Genomic DNA, 22,892 nt, shown 5'->3' on the forward strand with positions numbered 1-22,892 from the left:
GGGTCTGATTTGCACTCAAGGACTAAAAGCTCTTTGAAAGCGTTATGTCATCATTTAGAGAGTCTTTAATAAGTCTAGTATTTATTTAAAACAAAATTATTTACAGTATGTTTAATAACTTATGAAAAGCAATTAGTTCATTTTTAAGTGGTTTACTATTGTGCCCATCTACAGCATTTACAAGGATGTGTTGAATGTGTCTGTGTATACATATATATAATAGATACAAATACATGTTTCTGTATTAATTTTAGAACATTGAATACATTTAAAGCATTTGGAAATATAATAGACTTCTCAACTCTCAAAGTCCTTTTCAGACAAGTTAATATGATCAAAATAACTTTTTCATTGTTCCCACTGGGTCTTTAAGTCCTCTTGGAGTTCAGGGCATGGGTTCAGTGACCCACAAACAGTGAGATACAGGCCAGGAAGTCTTGCACCTGCCGCTGTTTCAATGAATGTTTGCTTGTCATAGCTTGTGCCAAATCAGTTGGTAAAGGGAAAATTTTTCCTTACAATAGTTTGTTGCATGCATTCTGAAACAGAACAGCTTCTGTTGCTGTCTTGTACAAGACAAGCTCAAACATACTTGGTGCCACACCTTACCTCTAACTCACATGCATATTTGTCCCAGCACTGATCACCTATGGCCTGGATTAAGCAACCTAAAGACAGGCATGGACAGGTAGCAGTGTGGTGGCTGCCTGTGTTCCCAGGACCTTTCCTCAAGGAGAGCAATGCTTCGTCAATCTTCCCTGTGACTTATGGGAACATGCATGTTGTGGCGTGTGTTAAGTCAACATGTGGCTCGTGTTGAGTCTAGTCCTATCTCTGCTCCCAGTCCTCTTTGTGACTCTGAGGAGTGAGGGAGAAGACAGGACTTACGTCTGCAGCACCTTCTGCTTCTGCTCAAGTACCAACCCAATGACAAAAAATAGGAGCAAATTCATCTATTAATATCACTGTGGAACTGCATCATCCCTTGGGCAGGACTGCCTTACTTATAGTATGGGCTAGGGAAGCCTTGAAAAGTTCAAGGTTGCCTAGGAATACACTGTTTCAAGGGAAACAGAATCTTTATGCTGGCCGCCAAAAAGGGATTTGGGATCTGTCTCAATGGTATCTCTTTGTAAGCAAACCATTCTCAGTGAAGTAAAGTTGTTGATCTCTCTAAGCAGGGCTCTATAAGCAGGGCTCAGAAAGATTGCCTTGCTATTTTCATCCCTATTACTCCCTGTAAGAAGAATCACTTTCTCTTTCAGCAGCAGTTTCCTATAAAGGGTAGTATGCACAGTGTTCCTTACTCATTCCTCTCTGTTTACATAACTAGGAGGGAGCACTCCATCTCTCAGTGACCTTTATGCCTATATGCATATATGCCTATATGCAAAACCACACGTAATATTAATGACAGCACTACAATGAATGGAGATCAAAGATGTTGCAGGTCACTCGATCAAGTACAAGCTAGAATTGCTGCATTGAAATGTGCCTCAAAAGCTCTGCAGTGACCCTTCAAGAGTCTTTGTTTTGATAAATGGGAGAGAGGTGGGTAGATTAACAATGCCACTAATGCCAGCAAAATTTTTCTGGTCAGACTGCAGAAAACGTTGTCCCACTGTTGCTGCTCAAGTAACAGATTTGACATTCAGCACCTCTTTGAAAGGCAGCAATCTTCGAAGTGTTGATTCCTAACATAAGCTCAGTAGGATTATTAACGGCACTGTCAGATACATGAAAATCACCAGGAAAATGGCTTTCATGAATATTTAGACCTTCGAGAAGGACTCTTATAGACACACTTTGTTCCATGGGCTTACCTTGCTAGAAGCTATACTAGAGATGCACCTGATTTTATCTACTCCATGGCATGTGCCCAGCTGGAAGCAGTGTTCTTCTGTGAGCAAGGATGGCTGCTTTTGCTGTCAGCCACACTTGATCATTAGTGAGCATTTTTTGTACCTGTAACCTGTAATTTAGTGGCTGCAACGTTTAATTTCGTGTAGGATTGCTTCAGAGTTGGAAGTTCAACAGCATTGGTTAGAACGGGGGTGATACAGGTATTCTGTTTCCAGAGAGGAGCACCTGGCTTGACACCAGACTGTTAAAAGTGTAGAAGAAAGGGGATTTAGGGGAGGAGAGAACAAGGAGGAAGAAAAGCACTGAGTTTATCTGCTGTATTACAGGCAATGTTCATAATAAATCCAATATTTGAACTCTGAGTATATGGCCAGAATTTCCTTTAACTTCTGAATAACCTACTGCACAAACATTGACTTGTTGATGTATAATATCTGCGTTCAAACAGGATATTATTCAGCACTCTAAAATAATCTAAAAGTCATTTGAAATAGCCAGGTTAATCCACATCACCTGTGAGTGAGGAATAAAAAATAAATTATTCACAATCTATTACTTCCCTAAGTAAAGTGCCACATATTTTTGCAACTCTTAAGGTGACTGGAATCAATTAAAGTGCTGTACTGTTCTTTTGGAATCTTAAAGTATTTAACTTCTAAGTATGTGTTTAAACATGGACAGTGGCATACTTTTCCCAGTTTGAATTCACAACACCATGAGGGTTGTTTTAAAGTATTTTGGGCCAATAAAGGCCGGGTTAGAAAATTAAACCATTAAACGTAGAAAGGAGAAAGTATTTCCATTGAAAGAAGAGGGCTTGGTTACGTGGGGTTTGATTTTGGCTTAAATCATACCTAATAAACAGGTATGAGTTATGAGATGTGGGTAGACATATAAAGCTTATTGGAAAGAAACAATTGCACCTGAGATAAACGCAATGTAGGCCATCCTTGTACAATACCAAGATCCTTCAAATATGGAACAGTATTAATTGCACCTACTTCAGTTAAAAATTAAATTATTTACCTTTAAAGAAATGGCAAACAGAAACGCATTACTGAGTAAAACGGCTATCCCTGGCTTTCCCCTGCACTGTCACCAGGGCTCTATCTGCCAACAATTAAGTGCCTCTTTCTGTAAAATGCATAAACCCTTCAAAAAGACACATCTTCGCAACCTGTTTTTTAGCTTATTGGTGCATGTTGGAGGGAACCAGGAAACAGGAGTGTGATATGAAAACATCTTCTGGAATAGGGATGGTCAGCCATTTCCTCGAAAAGAGAGGTAGAGAGGTGAGGGGCAGCAGTTTGCTTTGTAATTGGAGGAGATGGAAGTTCACACATTTTTTCCTTTGAGGTTTTCTCTCCTTTTTAGAGGTGCCTGCAAAAGCTAACTGGCTTCTCTGTCATGACGTGTACTGGAAAACAGGAACACTGAAAAACTGAAAACAGTTTCAAGCCATCTCTTAGGCATGTTCATCAGTAAGGTAGACTTTGCAGTTACCAACAGGATCTCTGCTAAAATATCCTTTTGCCATGAGGAGAAAATACTTCACAAGCTACTCTCAATCTGCTAGGTCTACTACTGAATTTTCTTGCCATTCCTGACCTCCCTACTTCCAGCTGTTCTCCAAAATGTGGGTTTGATAGATGAAAAGGGATGCTTTTGTCTGTGTATTTTGCTGTCAGTGATCACAGTAACAGCTAATCTCACAGCATTTAAAATATGATGGTGCCAGTTGTACATTGAACGGACTTCAAAGCCACTATTAGGACATTTCTTTTGCAAATGAAAAGAATATAAATGCTTGACAGACAGCTTTGGAGCCAGGTCTGTAATGTGCTGGATCTGAAAAGAAAGCATTTCATTTTCAGCCATCGACCAACCAAGTTGTGCTGAGCTTATCCAGTCCTTCATATGCCAGCCAGTTACTACATAGAGCTATCAACTGTCCTTGGAGAAGGAAGGAGTGAAAGAACAGGAACTGACACTTTGCATGATCCTGGCTTGATGGAGCAACTAGCATGCATCAACTGTGCCAATAGCTGCAGATGGGTTCCTCTGAAGACAGCTTCTTGTTTCATGTATCATATAGGATTATAACCGTAAATAAACAAAACTTCAACAAGTTAGGGGGTTTGGAAACACTTTGATTCGCCCTTTTACCCCATGAAACCCTACTGTTGTTACTGCTGGAGAGACTCCAGTGGTTGTCTGAGCGAGACTTCTTGCTTATTTTTTATTTTATTTCTAATCATCTTGGTTTCCTTCGGTTTGTTTTGAGAGGAGAGAGGAAAATGATTCCCACTAGTGCAAAAGTACCTCAGTTTCTGGACAGCCAAGTCATTTCCATGACTCCCGTTCTTCTGCTTGGAGAATTGCTGTGGGGTGAGAGGTTCTAGTCAGGTAGCCTACATGCTATCAGAATAGGCAGCGCACAGCAAGAAGGCAAGAGAGACCAGCTGGCAGCTGTCATGAGTATCGATCTTTTATGAAGGAGAGTAGTGAGTGGACTGAAAGGAAAAAGCAGTGTGTTTCGTGGTGTTGGGAGAGGGAGGACACAGTGGAACATAGATGTAGGCACAGGGTGGGAGCTTGGGGTAAGCAAAGGAAAGCAATGGGAGGCAGGATTGTCTGGTCAAGAGATGGTGGCTTTCATTGCAGTTCTCTGTCTTTTTTGTGCTGTTTGAGCAAAGTCATACTAATAGGTTTTCTTTTCAAAATTTCAAAGCTTTCATGTTACAGTTCCCCAGTAAAGTTATCTCACAGGGACACCAAGGCTTCCTAAGCGGTGACATCTTCTGTAGACTCACTCAGTGAGCTGGTCCACTTATCCCATCGTCTTTACTTCAGAAAGACTTGACCTTTTGCATGTGTCAAGCACTCACTGATAGATTTGGTAATCAGCTATTGATCCTCCCCAATTCATATTGCCCTGATGCTTTTCTGTGATGCATTTTGGTGTCACCCATAACATAAAACTGAAAAAGTGGATGATGGTCTCTCAGGGTCTTGGCTTAGCCACTTTGTTTCAGATAGTCCCTCTTGTATTAGTCTGCACTGATGCCTTCCACCCAGGGAAAGTCTTTTCATCAGATACAACAAGCACAGAAGCTGAGTGTTGGTTCCTGCCCATTGCTAACAGAACACAGCTAGAAGAAAGGCACAGTGTTGGATCTGTGTGCAGCTGGAGCTATAAGGAGTGTAAATGATAAGTCATACAGGTGGATTAAAGTGATGTTTGCCCTCATCTTATGGTGCAGCACTCAAATATCATAAGGTGATGGTCTGCCTGCCTGGTTTCTCACAGTTCCTGCTCCAGGATCCTCCAGCACCTTAGCAGTACTTGTACTGCTTCTGCCTGGGCTTTATAAAGAAAGCTGCTCTGCAACCTCTCTGATTTTGACACCTTTTTGAAACTTTATTTTAATTTTATATCCCTAACAGATTAGTGTTACCATTGTTCATAACCATACTTCTTGAATGTAAAAATTCTACTTTTATTAGGGCAAATGACAGGACTCCAAAATCTTGACACCTTGAAAGCTCATCATTTACCAATTTGCCTAGCACAAACTTGTTTTAAAGAGTTGGGAGGCTGCCAAGAATAGGTGTCTTTAGTTTGCAGTTGGCCGCAGAATCACCATGGCAAAGGTATCAAAGCAGGTAAGGGCAACAAGGTCCTGGGTTGGGTTTTAACTGTCAGATTTTATCTGTTTCCAGACACCATATAACTGAAAATTCCAGATAGTGCTTTCAGTGATTTCTTAAAGTGGAAGCTATGATGCCACCATGGTCAGTGCAAACAGATATATCTAAACATAAAGCCGTTATGCTTTTATACGGAAGGTGACTGCAAACACTAGGGCTTCTTTCTAAGCATAGTATGCTAGTAACAGACATTTTTTTTTACTTATTTGAAACCCACGCATTATCAGTTAACAACCATTTTACAAGACTTTTTAAAGTTTTCTTTTATTTCAACATGTTCTTCCTATGCCTGTGTTACTGAAAAGAAGAATGCAATGGAATTTACTTTCTAGCCTATTTTAGGCTGAGAAACACTGTGGATGGAAAAAGCATGTGTATGCACTTGTACCTAGAAATTAGATAAGCCCTTTCTCAGCTGGATCTGGTTAATAACTAAACCAAATAAAATTGCAAACAACCTTCTCCTGACTGAAGGTCACTTTTTCTGCTGCATTCATCAGTGAAGTCTTGTGTTTCTGTGAGTTTTGGGCTGACAATACTGGCATGGACTACCAATTTTTAAACACAACCATCCCTATAATTTAACAAACTGGAAATTTTATCTGGAAAAAAACTCAACTGATGATAAGTGTGGTCCTAAACCTCATTGTAAGGAGACCAGAATTCATTCAAATGATCAAGGAGTGCTGGATCTTGTTTAAATGAATAAAATATGTATGTTTTTAAAGTCAAACACAAGATGCTTCTGAATGGTTTTGCTAAGATTACAGACTGAGTCAGGAAGTCTGATTGTTTGTTAAAAAGTCAAGAAAGGAAGAAGAGGAATGATAAGAAAAGAAAAAGCAGGTCCATGGTTGCTTTGCCTAGCCCTTGAGATGCAGACTTGTTAGTGTGTTGTTCTTTCGAGGGAAGAATTGACCTCATTTGTGACCTCTGTGACCCCCAGTGATAATCACAGGGTCTGTTTCTTCAGTTCACTTAAAAGGTAGCAAAGGCTTGTTGTTGTAAGTATCCAGGAGAAAAACTTCTTTTTTTGGTGCAAAGCAACATAAATGATAACGTGTCTCTCCCTGAAGGATGAGGTGTGGATACAAGTCCCTATCTACATCACCGAACAGTGGAGTGATGAGGAAGTTGAAATGATATTCTCACATTTAAAATGGGAATTCAGTTTTATGTCGCCCTAAAAAAATATGTTTTACCTTCCATAGTTCTTCGGGCTTAAACTTAAGCATGGCTTGCAATTTATGATTTATGGCCACATTCCAGTAAACACTTTGCATTGTTTGAACTAAACCCCATTTATTAACAAGAATATTAAAAAGAAGGAGGGAGGTTCATAATTATTATTGCAATTTTAGCTTTCATTAAAATAATATGGCTAGAGTAACAGTACTAACAACAATAAAATAGGTAAACAATTAGGAAAAAGTCATGCCAGCATTGTTTATCCTGAGGTTGTATATATGTATGTTTATGGTGGGTTAACCTTAAATCTATTTTGATCTTATAAAAATTTAAAAATGTGTTCATCAAGATATCGCCCAAAGGCCATGTTTTCAAAAAAATTAAACCTACAAATCTCTCTGAATGACTGCATCTCACCCTGTCTCCATTACAGAAAATAGTAATCAATAGCCAAACATATACAGAGTTGGGAGGAGGCTTTACTGAGTCAAAATTACTCTTTCATAGGCTTGTATTCTGGAGGGTATTCTCAGTTTTGTATTAAGAACGAGAGAGTCTTAACAAATAAATCTGCTCCCTAGGCTGACCTTTGTAGACCTACTTTATAAGCTGAAATTAAAGTGAGTGCATCATTCTGAACATGCTGTGCCCCTCTTGCTTCTACTCCATTGCAGTTATTTTGGTAAAACTTAGCCACTGTAAACTGCAGGTTATTTCTTATAGTCTGAGGACAATTTGGTAATTTACTGATGTAATGGAGCTTGGTAGCACTGAGCACTTTTGTCTCCTCCTTTCAAAAATACCAATCACTGTTCAAAAGTCCTTTGTGGGAAATTCTTCATCCCTTTTAATGCAATCCTAGTAAGATGATCCTGGCCTGAGTCTATCACCAAGTTAATATATGAGAGATGCGGTTTCATCTACATAATTTGTGTGCCTGCAAGAAGTCATTTTCCTAGGGGTAGCAGAGGCAGTTCTAGCAGCCATACCTCAAGGCCTATGCTTTCTAATTTAAAGATGAATAAAAAAGGCAGTTGGTGGTGATTTGTGCCTTAAAGCTAATACTTCAAAGGACAGAGAGAAACCTGTAGTGTCATAAGCCTCTCAGGACTCATCCCTTTGTATAATAGTATATGTTTATTCTTGAAATATGTTTTACTTTATATGTATAAATATATGTAACTTTGTACACATATATTTGTATCAAAGGATGCTGAAAGAGTGAGGGTCTGTGGACTTCAGATAATGAAACTGTAAACAGACTACGACACTTAGCATTCACATTATCACTACCCCAAAGTCAAAAATACAGTAAAGAAACCAAAAATACTGCAAATTTCTCCTAGTCTTGGCTCAAAAACTACCCCTGGAGTTTTTCCAGGGCTTATATTATTAAGAAGTATATGCCTCTTTTCCTTTTTCTAGTAAATTCTCATTTCTTAATGGTTTTATCTTAAGAAGTAACTGTTAGATATGCTCCATCACTCCCATCCTCTTGTAAAAGAGATCACTGCAACCCGAGCTTTCAGCTTCATATCATTACCAAACACTAGACATTGAGATTTGAGCCAAGTATGTTTACAGAGCTTTTGGAGGGTTTGCAAACAGAAATTAAGTAACTGAATGAATTCTGAGAAACAGCCCTGCTAAAGTGAACTCCTGCTTCAGTCTTTATTCAGTCCTGCTAATACATGGAGAAGGAGCTGGGGAGGCAGGGAAGTCTGGGCCAGATAGGATCCCTATGTCCCAAGCATCACTAGGTTGCTGGGTAGGACCCCACCACTCCACGAGGCTGTTGCCGCTGTTCTACGGCAAAAGTGCTCCAGTCTGCATTCACAGAAAGCATAGCATGTGTGTTATCCTTAACCTACCCAGCTTAGTATTTGCTGGAATCTGGCTGCAGACTGGCTGCAAAGGCTCCATGAGGAACTAGTTAGGTTGGGTGTGATGCTTGAGCTGGCTTGCTTGCCCATGACCCATATAAACTGCAGTCTCAGCACACTTGCAGCACACAAAGCTTAGAAATCACTGTATCTGCTTCTAATGAAAGTAGGCTCTGTCCACACTTGGCAGATTTCTCCAGCTCTGCCGGTTAGACTAATAAAAGATATTATCTCTCTCTGTGAGTTTTACCTTCCTTATATCCTGAGATTATCACAGCTCTGCCACTCAGAGGTCAGACAGAGCAACTCTTTGAGATTAGGTAAAGCTATGGTGATATCAGAAGAAATAACCTGAGGATAATGCTCTTAAACCAGCACAAAGTCTTAAGGCGAAGGAGTGGGTAGTTGACAAGGGGTTGCTGTCCCTAAGCGTGCTCTGTTTTCGTTTAGTGGATTGCCAAAGCTTTCCAACCAGTGAACTCCTTTGGCATCATGCTACACAGGGTTTCTTCCTGGGGTGCGTTGTGCCTCGTCTTGGGCAGGGACAGTTGCTTATTTTATAATAACCTGATTATTTTTGCTGGATTTTGAAACAAGCCAGTCTTCTTAGAGCAATACCAGTATGATCTCTTGAAAGCACTTCTGTGGACTGAGTGGGATTTGGAAAGCTATTGTGTGAGTTTCTTGCATGGATTTTGCCTCTCTCCACTTCTTACTTGCTAAATCATAACAAATTGAGGATTGTGTTTCATGCTCTTTACTGACTCAGTCATATTTTCTAAAGCTATTTATTTTTAATATAAACAAATGAAAAAAACTGCTTTGCCTTTTCATATCTATAGCCCTCCCCACCATGTGTGCAATACACTGCAGCAGCCCAACAAAATATAGTGTGTGATGTTTCCTGCTGTGACCCAAAATACTCACGCATGCTCTAGCCCAGCCATGATCATTTGCTGATTTTGGCTACGAGTGGTGGGTGCTTTATGGCAGTTAACTATTATATTGCACATATGCACATTATCCTATCCAAGTTTTCTGCCAGGGCAGTTTCCTCTTGCAAAACTTCCTTTGTCATTTTGCTACAATTTTCCTTTTTTTTTCTTTCCTTGTTTCCTTTTATCCAGCACCACTATCTGGTGTTTTGAAAAGGAAAAAAAACCCGATTGCATGTAAACTTTTCTTTCTTTTTCTCTTCTGGTGCACCTCTGTTGGATTTAATATTTGTAAGTCCTCATTTCCTGTGTTTTATTTGTTGTATTTCTTTTCTGAAATACCCATGGTCCGTGTCTATTCCAGATGCCATGTGCTATTTGTGTTATTCTTACCCTCGTGTTCAATACATTTCCCACTTTTTGTCCCACTTCTTTGTTTAGTAAGAAACAGTGGTTTGCAAGCATTACAGTAAAGATTCAGCTAAATATCCACTACTACCTGACTAAGAAATGGTTGGATTGCCAAGCATGTTCTTTTATTAAGCAGTATTTCTCCATTTTCTGGTAAAAATCGTGTCATATAAATGGCATCCTGCTTTTCCATTCCATGCCAATATTTGTTGTCCATTAAAAGGAAAAAAAAAAACCAACACCACAATGCAAAAATACCCTAAAGGAAATGAAACCCAGCTTTCAGTGTGTTTATTGCAGTAGTCAAACCTCATAGAGTACAACAACTTGTAATGTCTGCTTTAGGATATGAAGATTTTTGTAGGAGTGCATTGTTTTGAGCTGAATTAGGCAATAAAAAAGGAGTTGGTGGATAAAACCATTTGCCCTGTTACAGTGAGTTGCAGAGGTCTAAGCCATGTTCGGTGTTCAGAGTCTTCTATGTTGGAAAGGGTGTGGGAGGAATGGACTGGGAGTTGCTTAAGCGGGGTGACACACTTTCTTGGGGCAGTCAGATGTCAGGTTTCACTGGTGTCTTTCCAATCCTTTCAATTTCTTTAAATTTATTGATACAGTTCTTTCAGTTACCAAAACAAAACCCATACCTCAGACTTTTCATATACATTATGAAGGTGCTAGAGTACATACAAATATATGTCATAATTAAGGGGACAGAGTAGGAGAAGAGGGAGGAGGGTATTATAACTAAAATATTTCAAACTTGTTCATTAATACATAAAATATTTTCAGAGAGTTGTAATAACTATGTAAACTGAAAAGTCAAAGCAACTTATTAGAAAAACTTTGAAATATTTTTATAAAACTTTCATGAGTTTAAATTTGTAAGTAGTAGGAAAGTTAATCTTTTATCAGCTTGCAATTGATGCCACAGCAATGATGTTACAAAGTCTGTAGATGTGATTTAAAAAGGATGATATGGACATTGCACTTGCCAGGACTGTTTTACTAATGAATTCTGAGCAGAAAACAGATCGTTTTGTGACACAGAAGCCTTCTGCAACTTCAGCTAAGCAGTAAAACCAGAGTTCAGTGAAAGGAATGACTGAGTCCTAGCTACCTTGCACTCTGTGTCATTTGCACTGATGCTAAATCGGATCAAAAATGTTGCAGTTTGGACTATTCTGTCCACTTCTCAGAGCTGCAGCAAATAACACACCAATTTCTACAGCAGGACATTTATATTCTATCTGCCTTGCCAGTGGACCATATTTAATCTTGGAAATGAGATCCCTGATTTGGGATCTCTGTTTACAAATGAGTGAGGTGCTCTAGGGAATAAAGTTCCCTGTTCATCAGCTTTGTTGCATCCAGTTTCAGGAATCAAGAAAAGGCCAAGTGCAAGGAGTTTCCCACTACCCTCCCACCAGCAAAACCCTTGCTGGCCTTATCTGCAGAATGGGCAGAAGGGAGGCACGCCATGCAATCAGCATTGTATTGGCCTCAGCAAGACCTGGGGTCACCAGGGAAATTTGCTCACTGGCTGAAAGATATCTTAGGATCTTGTAAAACTTCGAGGCTTCCAGGTTTTACTCCAAATTATCTTTCACATCTCAGGGCACAATTTACCTTTATTGACAGACTCTTCTTGGGAGAGCTGAGGAAGAGCTGGAAGTGACTTATGAGGATGAGAGCAGTTTCTCCTCACCAGAGCCCCGGTCACAGGAAAAGCAGCCAGAGGACAATGCAAGTGGTCACAGCCCTAGTGGCCCTGCCTATTTCCAAGCGACCAGGCACCTGGCTTCTGACTCTGTCTCGGATGCTCCTTCCTCTCTCATCAACCTATGTTTTCATGGAAAAATAATTTCATACAAATTTTAGAAGAACATCCCGTTAATCAAAACACAGCAGGCTGCCAGCGCAGGCTGAGCAGAACGGTGCTATCACACACCATGGCACTTTCAATTCTGCTGCTTCATTCTCTTGACAGAGATATTAACAAAAAGGAAACGGGCTATTACAGTGACAGAGGCTTTGACAGCACAGGGAAAATGGCATGTTAACTCGTTATGGGCAAGCTGGAGCTGACTGGTAATAACTAGCTCCCAGCTCTGTATGACTCACAGTACTCAGAACCTCCCTCACTGCTGTGTGGGTTGGTTTATTGTGGAGCAGGACACATTTTTCCACGCAGTGATACTCACCTGAGTACTCAGGCACAGCAGCCAAGAGCCTCATTTATAATAGCAGGGCTATTAAAAGATCATCTGCAATCTGTTTTGATTCACATCTCAAACCCTCCAGGTGGCATCCACCAATGCATGTGTCAAGCAAGTGAAAAGTTGCACTCTACTTAATGAACAGGAGAGTGCTTTTATTTCAACAAGAAGTCATCTTGCACTGTATGTACAGAAGCACTGTCATCTGCTTTTATTGTGAACAGATGTCGGAGTGTGTCTGACTTGGAAAAACCCATGAGACTCAGAATTAGGTACATTAATAGAGGGCATTTGGTAAACTGGGTACATTTTAGTTAATTCAAGATCTAATTCGGATTGTAACAAATAAAGATCAGTTTTCTCTGGGGCTCTTAGAAAGCTCTGGAAGAATGGCCATTCCACTTCTCATTCCCCCCTGTTTGAGACCCTCCAATGATTGATGTGTGTGAGGCCACTGTGTTTGTTTTTTGCCATTTCCATGCCATGGATTGTCTTCTGTAGCAATGACATGCTATAGTAAGTTTTGGTGTCATGCATTTAGCTAAAGGTGCACTGGGTAGAACCTCTCTGCCTGTGATCTATCAGTCAATCCTCTGTCGTTAAGCTAGACAAAAGATGAGCAATTACAGCTTTGGACAGTATCTTGGCTGTCTTTCAGTTACGACTTTAATTGCTGTTCTCCAGAGTCTGATACCCTAAAATATTTTCCCAATCTCCTCTCTCACAATCTATTTAGGTACCGAATGCCTTAAGTCAGGAGCTGCCTTTCAGCCCACAGGCATAACTACGTTTGCTGTCTTCTTCATCAATGTGAGTAGTAACATGGAGACCACCCTTGACATAAATGGAAAAGGTAGATAAGCCTTGGGATGTTTATCAGGACTGACAAAGCAATAGATAAAAACCCCAAAGATTTGTAATTTCATGTTCATTGGAAGGTGTCTGGCTACTCAATATGTTAAAGTGTCTTTTCTGGAAAACAGAGTAAATAAAAGCAACTGCTAAACATCTTTTTTTCTCTTTTCCTTTAGTAATGGAAATTAGTTTGATTAAGTCAATCCAGGCCGAGACTGCTGGCCAGGCCCCCTTCCCTGCCCTCCATTCTAGGCACTAGTGCAGAGATGATGTATTGAGACTTTGTTCAAGGAGCTGATCTGTCTCGAAACAAATCATTAGCCTCCAGCTGCTTGTTCCTGACCCCAGAGGAGCCTCAAGCTAGTGCTAGCAGAAATATTTCTGTGGCCATCCTCTGCAGCAAGTGAGGAAACTGATCCAGCTGAAAAATAATCGGGAGAAAATAATGCCTTTTTCTCCCAGGTGAGCCAGTTTCCTAAGCTGATGTGGTGAGATGCTGTGAAAATACAGTTACTGGCAGAACGCAGTGCAGGGGCAAGAATGAGATCAGTAGAGAAAAGAACAAAGTGAACCTGAAAACATGTGCTGAGCCCTTGGAGCTAGAAACAGATCTAGGCTAGAGGAGAAAGCAGGGCATTGCATCAGGATTGGCTGACCCCAGGATGAGAGGGAATTCCACAGCTGTTCTGTAAGGAGATGCTCTCATTGGGACACCCAATAATACTTACATGCTCAGATGCAAGGTCTTCAGAGCAGCTGTGCATGTGAACAGAGAGGTGATAATTCCAATTAGGATCTCTGAATAACACTGCCTTGTCTCCATGTCACCACCTGGGACTCACAGATGTGGGTTTGGGGAGTCACATGCATTAGAAGTCCTGTGAGGGAGAAGGCCATGCCCTGGCTTTTCTGCTGCCCCCAGGGCCTGTGGAGGAACTGCTGTTTATTGTTAGGGCACAGGAGGGTTAGTTTCAGTGTGCTTTCTTAGGCTGCAAAATGGATAGGAGAGAGAGAGGGAACACCATCAGAGAAAGGTTTTGTGACCATAAGGGAGGAACAGAAACAGCCTTTGCTACAGATAGGAGCAAATGCTTCAGTCCACAGAGGATATTGTCTCTGTCACTAAGGTCTGATGTGGTGCCACCACCTCCCTCCTGCTCCTAGTGCTCGGTGGGGCAATGTGGGGTGGCAGGTGGGCAGCTGCTGGCCACGGAGTTTCCTTGGACCCTCAGTGCCCTTAGGACCTCCCAAGGTTTTCATCAGACCTGGCAAGGAACCTGGGCTTGCAGCACTTTTTGAAAAAGGAACCAAGTGGCTGAAAACTGAGTTTCACCTTCTTTTGACAGCTGTGCTGGCTGCCAGCATCGTCTTTTTAATGTGACCCTATTCTACACCGGCACAACTGCTGTCAAAGAAACAACATCCAACCTAACAATCATGAAGCTTCAACTCCATGTTCTGTGAAAGCAAAGCCAGAAAGTATAGAGCTAAGGCTTTGTTTTTAAAGTGTTTTTTGACTATCACTGCCAGGAAGAAGTGAAAGTTTAACTCAGAGGTAAATAGCATTAATGATTGCACAATTAAATTAATTAGAAAGCAGGACCCCATAAGACTTGTCACAATACAAATGTTTATCTGGAAAGTATGACAGAATCTTACAGGATCTATGTAAACATCTCTGTCTCTGACAGAGTATTTTCCCAGACCCATAAAATTCAAGAGTATTTTCTTTTAATGTAGTGTTTACTAATGCCACAGAAATAAAGTATGGCAGAGACAGTATTGACTGTTCAGAAATATAACTACAGCTATCAATATAGTAAGGAAGATTGGTAGGAATTTTTTTTCTCGAATGTGTACTTTGAGTGACTGCAAAATATTTAATGACGTTGACACTCAAATGGTCACAGTGAAGCTTCAGCATGAATGTCTTTTGGAGATGAATGAAGCTGCTTATGATTCAGAAATATTATTTCAACATATGATAGGTGCTGTTTTCAGACACCACATCAATTACACCTTTTCTTGAAATAAAGGTTTTCCTCACAAACAAAAGCATAAAGACTGGACAAACCATCAACTGAAAAAAATGTTCTTATAGTCTGAAAAAGAAATGACAGTGTCAAATGTCAAATGAAAAACAATGTTTACTGAGAAGTTTTATTTTACTGTGGCTGAAAGTTTTGGTTAACTATAACAAATGCTCTGTTAGCAAGTATATTCTCTCTGCTTTCCTGCTGACATCATTTCCCTTATTTTGCTTCTGTGGGGTCCATTCTAAAAATATTTCTGTTTGGGTTTGCCTGGTTCTGTAGCTGCTCCAGGTTGTTGCAGACATTGTGTGTCTTCCTATTTCTGGTTAGTGGTCCTGTGCTATCAGGAGCATGTAAGAACACAATCAAGCTTTTGCCATTTATTTTTTTGCATTTCTTATTGTGCATTTCTGTATATAAACTGTTTACAAGTTAGTCATTCAAACCCTAAAGTAACGTAAAGTTGTTGAAAGAAGTTACCCTGACAGCAGTCAGTATCCATTGTCCTGTCCTGCTGACTCAGGGTTACTCACTGGTGCAGGTGGGTGTGAAGTTCTCAGAAGAAAAAGAAATGCATTGCCTTCAGCCTCCACCCCAACAGTCACCTCTGGAGGTCTTCAATATGGTCACTTCAGGTGTGTGGAGGAAAGTTAAACTCCTAGCAGCTACGAAACACTATAAATGTGATGTGAATGTGGTCATGCGGCAGTGGGAAAGTATCTCTCCTTAGGATAGTTTTCCAAGGAGGGAAGAGGTGTACAGAATTGCCAGAGCAGGCATCCACAAGAAATGTCACTTTGAGGTATCCTGAACTGAGCATCCAGCCTGTCTCTATATCAGAGGATAAGCAATTAAGGTGCATTTTGGGTTTATTTGTCTTTATCGGGATATTCTCTTTGGGTTTTTTAACACAGTTGATGCATTTACAAGGCATGGTATGCTGATGGTCAATGAAGCTGTATTTATAGGATTACTGAAATTACTTATTCAACAGGAAGGCAACCTAACCAATTCATCATTGTTTAAATTTTAATTCAGTGAAAAAGTAACCTCTGGAAAACACTGTTTGCATCTATAATTAATAGATTGTTATGTGCTGCAGTTTATAATTTGATGTACTTTCTTCAAACTCTGTGGAGAAGTGTTTCATGTGAACTCTTTCTGAATTCACAACAGATGAAAATTGCCTGGCTGATTTTATACGTGGAGGTTCATTTGCAGGGGCAAGCAGATCCAGTTTGCTGTTTGCTGTCTAATACAATTTAGACAGAGCAGCGCAAGGCTCCCTTTTTCTCATGACGGTGATTCTCCCTCCAAAATGAGGTTCTGGCAGTCTGCTTTCATACGAAGTAGACTCAAATGTAATTATGCTGCTATGACAACTTAGTCTTACAGCACTCACAGTCATTTTTCTTCTTATATTTGTAGTGCTGCAATGAGTAGAAACTGATTCTGTTTTCTCTTCTTCCAGTTTAAATAGAAATGCACATCAATGAAGTCTAAGTTGTGCTGGTGTAAGGTAAGGATCAGCCCCAACTGCTTCTCTCTTAAAATGGAGGGAGTGAAAAGAAGGAAAAAATATAACATGCCCAGTCCCCAAGCTCCAAGTTAAGCCATGTCAGCCACCTCTATCCTCACATCTGCATGGGCAAGGAACTCTCCTCCATGCTTCCACTGGAAAAAAACAGCCACAGCCACCTCTCTTCCCGCCTTGCTTTCCCTCGGGAATAAGCCACATCATTTCTCCAGAGGCCCTTTGTGCATGCTTTCACCCGAGCTGCTCCTGAGGCTGGGGTGGCTTATGGCAGGAGAGCTACTAACGGTTGTGCAGAGAGGCTCGCATTGAAAGAAAACAAGACCCAAACAATCTTTTCTGGCCACTGCATGGTGCCGCTGGAGGAAGACAGTCTGAGGGGCTGGGCTACATATGGGAAGAGTCGGTGAGGGGAAGCTGGCTCAAAGGATTGTGCTGGTCATCCAGGTTGTTGGAGAGATTAGCTTCTCTGGTGGGAAATCAGAGGAAATGTTCAATAGCTGAAGAGTGGTTTATAAAGAATGACACCAGCTTTCTGTTCCCTACCACCTGTGCCTAGTCTTTGTATGAGGTCTGAGCCTGCTGTGCCCTGCTATGAAAGCAGAACCTGTGTTCCAACGGGTTTTATCTTCCCCTTAGATCTTCTTGTCCAGCCTTTGAAGCAGGCAGTAGAAAGTGTCTTTAGAGGGTCACTTCAAAATTTGGAGCCTGGTGCAGGCATGCTAATGCAGAATGCCTGGGGCCAGCCCTTAGGGAACATGTGGTTTCATCATCAAGATGTCTCCATAATTGCTTCCAAAGCCAAAGGTTTTCCGTGGGTTTACCTTTGATGAGTTATGTTCAGCAAAAATTTTAAGTGTAGCCAATGTAACTTAATTGGCAGTAACACCCAGGGAGATGTGGAGAGGTGCCAAAGGTGTGATAGAGAGCATTTTAGTTTCATGTGGCTTCCCGAAGCTCCCCAGAACACACTGAAGACAGTCCAGACATTTTTTTCTTCTTTTTATTTAAGGAAAAAATATTCCCTTTCCAGCTGTGAAAGCAACTGCATAGGCCAGAACAGAAGGTGTTTGTGGTAGAAAGACACGCAGGATTAGCCAGACTATTTTGATTTTTTTTTTCTCCCTGAATTCTATAAGGAGAAGAGGGGCTAGTATCAAATGGCAAGAGACTCAGTAGGTACTTCTCTTCACCTGACATGCTCTCTGTCACTTAAAGTTGAGACCTGAGGTCAGAAAAAGATTGTGCTTCGTCAGCACGGCTGAGACAGCTGCCAGACTCAGCAAGGGGCAAGGGGTAGCCTGTGGGTCACCACCTCTGAAACAGGCTCTTGTATAAAGCGATGACCCACACCTTTCCTGGTCCAGACCCTCTGATGCCCCACGGTCCTCATTCCCCTGTCTTATTCCCACTATGCTCCCTCTACCTCTTTGATGCCATATGGTCACCTTGCAGTGGAGGTGTAATTCCCCAGTGCACCCATCCAACAGCTGCCATTTTCAGAGCTGGGGGTAAAAAGGATGAGCACAACAGGTCTTACAGAATCAGAGAAGGACACCTCTACAGCCTCCTGGGGTCCTGCAATACAGCAGAAAAAAACAAGTTAAGAAATAGCAAGCATTAATGGTAGAGAAGTTGTGGGTCTGTGTAAACTGTATGGATTGCCACCTTGCCTGTGCAGGGTTGTTTCTAGGTTTAACCCTCTGAAGCCCTGGAGCAGTGGTGGAAACGTTCCCCAGACAAGGGAAACGTGAGATCCACAGTGGATTCAGACCTCTTTTGACATGCACCCCGCATCTCAAGTGCTTGATTCTGGGTGATTCTGGGTACTGCAGAACCTGTCTCTCCTCCTCTGGTTTGACAGCAGGGTCTTTATCCAAGGATAAAGTTTAGTAACCCCAGACACAGAAAAGCTGCTTTCAAAATGGCATCTGGCAGCCCTGTCTCTTCCTCTCTGCCCCTGCCTCAGAAACGGAGAACAGACAGCACCGCAGGTGGTTTTCCTGTGTCACTTCTATGGCTTTGAAACAGCAGCCTCAGTCTTTTCTGAGAAGAAACACCTCATTTTCTGCTTGCTCTTTGATATTTATTTCCACGGATGAACCCAGAAGGTTTTGTACTTTAATCGAATAATGCAGATTTCAGGTACAGGCTGGTTGCTCTGAAGTTCTTGAAAGAATACAAGACATTTCTTCAATGAAATAGAGACCTAAACCCAGAACTGACTTCACAAACACTGTTTCTGTCCCAAGTCCCACAGCTGCTAGTACGTGTTTCTGGCCAGCTGTAATGATGTCTGCTAAGCATCTCCTGGCTGAAACATCACATTTTCTCTGATGGGTGACCCTTTCACTGTCTTGATGTCTAGGCTTTTTATGTCTTGCAGATCAAGAGTTTGTTTGAGACTCTCATGAAAGCTGAGCCAGATCCTTGACAATATAATGTGGTTGTGGGACTTGTCTGTAGCTGAGTGAGATGAAACTGGAAGGAGAACTTCTGTGTTTCCATTGACCTACTGGTAAGACACTTGTCAGCTTACAACCTTCCAGCTGTAGAGGTTCCTGGGGAACCTTTCCCAGGGGAAGGTCTTAATGCATCTCCATATACACAGCAGCTGTTCTCCTCTAGGCAAAGTGTTCCTGAGCCAATTTTATATCGTGTCAGTATTCTGCCCAGCCTCTCTCCTCTTCCATATACTGCTCCTTACACCCTCCATTCCCAAAGGATGTCCTGCTGAAGACCAGTCTGCTTCACCTGTCCTCCAGTTTGTCCTCAGCTCTGAGAGTACTTGTGCTGTTGCATGTAAAATCTTTCAACTCAGGATCTGTGTGCACCTCCTCTCTCAGTAGCAGGTCTGCTTAAGCTTGTAGACCCAGCTGTTTTTTTCCTCAGAAGTAAAAACCTGCTCCTGCTTCTATCCAAGGTGAAAATACCTAAGCAAGTTCATTACTAGAAGTAAGGCATGTTCACAAAAAAAAAAAAAGTATATGAAAGCTTTATGTTCTCACATTCTGAATTCTTCCACAGTAAACTGCCTTGTGCCATCAGTTGTATCCCCATAGAGAGTGAAAAACAACGCCCAGTGCTGTTGTCTATCACATTTACTTTGTGAAGATGTTAATGACTGTGGGACAAAAATGCAATGGGTCTTCATTGAGGAGATAGTGCCATTTTGTTCTGAGAGGCTGGTCGTAACAGATGAGATGTACATGCTTGCGTTCTGGTATGCACTTCTCATTTCTTCTTACAGAAACAAAGGCAAAAGTCACTCACACCAACTGATGGATGTTGCAGGATAAGTATTCTCTCTTTTGAGGATTTCATAAGAGAAAAAATGGGAATCCCGCTCTTCCACCCTCCTCTGTATCTCACATCACAGTCTCTTGAGAAGTGGTGGCTTTCTTCCAGGTGATGCTCAAACTTAATATTAACAACAGCAATTTGTTATCAATAAATTGGAAGTAGAGTGATTCAGCATCATAAAAGAGGTTGGAACTCATTGGGAGTCTTGTTTAGCTTCCTTTGTTGGCTTATATAGTATTCAACAAACAATGTTTCCTTGTTTTGATTCCATATTAGATGCTATGGCTCTCCATTTCACAGTTACCATAAACTCAGGTACAGCAGTGATGGGAGCCATATAAGTACCTAGATAGATGATAAAAATATTGTTGCTGAGTCCTTCAGGATGTGCTTTGTGAGAGAAAACACTTAATCTAAAGCATAAGGGGTTGTTAAATTTTACTATATAGCATATGCAATACTAGAATTTATTAGTGTAGTGTTCAGTACAGTAACTGATGTGCTGTTTAAGTATTCTTTAAAAAAATCTGTGAAATAAAAGAAGTTGCCAAACTTCTTGCCTCAGTCTTCCTGTTTGCAATATGTGAATGTTGGTGATACTAAGTGGAAATGCAGTAAATTGAATACCAGTGCACATATATAGCACACAGGTAGAACACGATTGACGTGTCCTTGAAAGATATGATTCACGTGTGTCCAGATCAGTAAAGGACTGATTTCTACTTTAGCTGCAGTAATAGAACTGCCTGCCATGGACACCGCTTACAACACTCCATGCTTGCTGCATTTAAGAAAGTGCAGGAGATCTGACTGGGATTAGATGCATTGTAGCATTCTTCAAGCTGTCTGTAGCTAACAGCTCTGTCATGTTGATGACCAAAGCTGTTCCTGACAAAATAACCTACATGAAGGAGTAACACAATCCCTTTTTGAGTTTACACAGGCCCTCAAGCAGGCTAAATATCATTTGCTGCCAGGTGCGGTCACTGCTGTGAGGAGCTCACTTCTACCTGTACAGTGCAAACGTGAGGGATAACCAACAGAAAAAAAAGAAGTGTAAAGGAAGGAAGGTGGTGTTACCACTAAGACCATTCAGCAATGCAGTCCCAGAGAGCTGTGTATTCATTATTTGCCATATATAATACTAATTAGTAGAAAATATTACCAACTTTTTTTTTTCCCGGTGTGTTATACAACACATTTTTACATTTTTGCATTTATATTCACTTTCTCTTTTAAACTGAGTATGAAATGACAGGATTAGCCTGTAGCTGCTTTCAGCACGCTGGGAGGGTAGAGTGCCATTTCTTTACCTTTCCACTGTTTGAGGGAAAAGCAGTCATTCTTTACACAAAATCTGCATCAGTGGCAGCTTCCTAGCTTGATGTCTGAATTTAGTTTTTAAAAATTTTGAAGTGCCAGCTTTTTCTGCATAAAAGCTGCTTATCCCTCAACAGCAAGAACTTCAAACAATTTGCTGACAGTATCTAGACAGCCTCAACTGAAAAAGCTTGCGATGGTTACAGGTTCGCTTGGTGAATGGGGGAGATTAAGAGCAAAATCCTACAGTGATGATCACCATTACACTGAAGTTCCTCTCTGCTGTTGATCTTTACACGTCTTCAGGGATGAGCACCACTTTCCACATTTCCCCACCCTGCAGTGTGCATATGTTACCACTCTGCAGGAGCAGCCTGTCCCTTTATGCTCTCTTGATGTTGGATCTTGGCTCAGTCAAGAGGCAGCCTGTGCTCTGCAGCGCGCTGCTCACATGTGGCTGGTGGTTGTCTCATGCTCCTTCATGCTAGTTCGCAAAGCCAAAATGTCTACTTCACACCTTTCAGAGTCTGACATTTATTTGCCCCTCCTCCATGTCTCCAGAGTAGCAGCGGAGTACAGTGCATTTATGCTTTTTTAAATCTGCATGACAGGCAGTGAGACGCATTTTAATTATTTTCATCTCAGTATGTGCAACATAGAGGGACGGTGTATTGATTTTCCTGTTTATTTTCCAATCTCTGAGTGCATATGTGATTTTTGCTGAGCCGCGGTAGGCTGACAACCTCAAGCTCACTGATATTGGTCTTTTCAGCTGACTCTTCCTTCCAGCTTTTACTTACCTACTGCATACCTTGGGGATCTACCTTTACTCTACACAGTACTCAGAAGCATAAAATTCAGATACGTGTTGATACCAACCCCTGTTTTTCTGAGATCTGAAAGGAGAAAGCCACTACAGAGGTAAGGGCCCAGAGAGCTTAGGAAGCTGACCCCTGTAACTGCAGCATCTGAGAAACACCTGAATACCTATGGGAATACCAACCCTGGTGTTTATGTACATGGTCTGCTTCAATTCTGGTACCAGGGTCTACCTATAGCATCTCTGCCATCTGTGTCCAGTGTCTACTGGAATAAGCAAGATCTACACAGGTCAGTGGATTTGGAGAAGGAATTTTTCAATTAGGGTTTTTGGAGGCAGCTTTGGGTGTGCAGCTCCATGTATTAGATGAGAAGAGGGCCTGAACTGACATAACACAGTTTCAAGCAGTAGGTGCTCTGATCCTTCAGTGTCTCATGATCCTTTCAGTGGCTTAAGTCCACATGCACGTGCAGGCAGTGGGTATCAAATAAGCATGCTCATGTCAATCTGCTTGTCTGCTTTGAAACACAGTGCAAGTACTGTATGTGTAAGGAAATGGGATCTCCTTCCTAGTAACTAGCTCAGTCTCAAAATACCATTTGTATGTATCCGCATTTTAGGAACCCTATTTTCACCTGGCTCACAAGAAAGGCTGCTTTATCCCTGCAGGTGGACTAAAAATAGGCAGCTTCACAAACCTCATGAAAATTTTACTTAGCAGAAAAAACAAGGCTATCACTGAACACAGAAAATATTTTTTGAAAAGACCAAAAATGTATCTTCTGTTTTTGTGCTCAAGCTGATAGGCTAGACTGAGAAT

The 22,892-nt window shown here is 41.2% G+C and overlaps 1 long non-coding RNA gene across 2 annotated transcripts; it reads left to right on the forward strand.

Annotated features, from left to right (window-relative positions):
• Window positions 1–855: 855 nt before the first annotated feature.
• On the forward strand, window positions 856–22,513 carry LOC128851176 (uncharacterized). Of its 2 annotated transcripts, XR_008448446.1 has the most exons (4): window positions 856–916; window positions 12,944–13,017; window positions 15,637–15,730; window positions 16,567–22,513. It is a non-coding gene; the product is annotated as an uncharacterized LOC128851176 (long non-coding RNA). The 2 variants fall into 2 exon arrangements; XR_008448445.1 differs by having other exon boundaries at window positions 15,637–22,513.
• Window positions 22,514–22,892: the final 379 nt, after the last annotated feature.

The sequence above is a fragment of the Cuculus canorus genome, chromosome 2 (genome assembly GCF_017976375.1).
Source record: "Cuculus canorus isolate bCucCan1 chromosome 2, bCucCan1.pri, whole genome shotgun sequence".
In the NCBI taxonomy this organism is placed as follows: domain Eukaryota; kingdom Metazoa; phylum Chordata; class Aves; order Cuculiformes; family Cuculidae; genus Cuculus; species Cuculus canorus.